Genomic DNA, 697 nt, shown 5'->3' with positions numbered 1-697 from the left:
TAACAGCCGTGTTAGTCTGTATTCGCAAAAAGTGAATTCGATGAAGTGAGCTGTAGCTCACGAAAGCTCATGCTCAAATAAATTGGTTAGTCTCTAAGGTGCCACAAGTACTCCTTTTCTTTTTATTAGTCACTAAGTTGTTTCTTCTCTATGTCTCAAAGCAGGCTTGTATCTTCAGTTGTACTGTGCATACATAATAGAGTCTGTTTTCAGCTGCAAGCCGCTAGTGGGAATAGTGAAAGTCCTAGTGATGAAACTTTTAGAAACACTTCATGTAACGTTTAGCAAACCACTCCAGAGTCACTTTGGCTGGAGAAAAGGCACAGAACTACTCCTGCTACTTTTTTTCTATGTATTTAAATTTAGGAAATGTTAATAAGTTTACAAATCCTTGCCATGGAAGTATCAGAAACAAAACCATCATTACAACAATTAGCTTTTGTTTGAAGGAGAACATAGTCATCAAATCTTTCTATTTGACAGTGTTATCATATAACGGAGAGAGCATCAAAGCACTACCTTTTTCATTTCTAGTGATTGCATTAAATTGAGTGAAATCTCGCTATACGCATATTGAACACACCAGCCATATCTATCAAATGTTGATATTTTTAAAAAATGGACAGGTACACTGTGTTTTTTGCAGGTTAAGGTACTTTGACTAGTGAATAAAGGTAACCAAATATCTAAGCATCTA

The sequence above is a fragment of the Lepidochelys kempii genome, chromosome 1 (genome assembly GCF_965140265.1).
Source record: "Lepidochelys kempii isolate rLepKem1 chromosome 1, rLepKem1.hap2, whole genome shotgun sequence".
In the NCBI taxonomy this organism is placed as follows: Eukaryota; Metazoa; Chordata; order Testudines; family Cheloniidae; genus Lepidochelys; species Lepidochelys kempii.
This window is presented reverse-complemented; position numbering follows the sequence as displayed.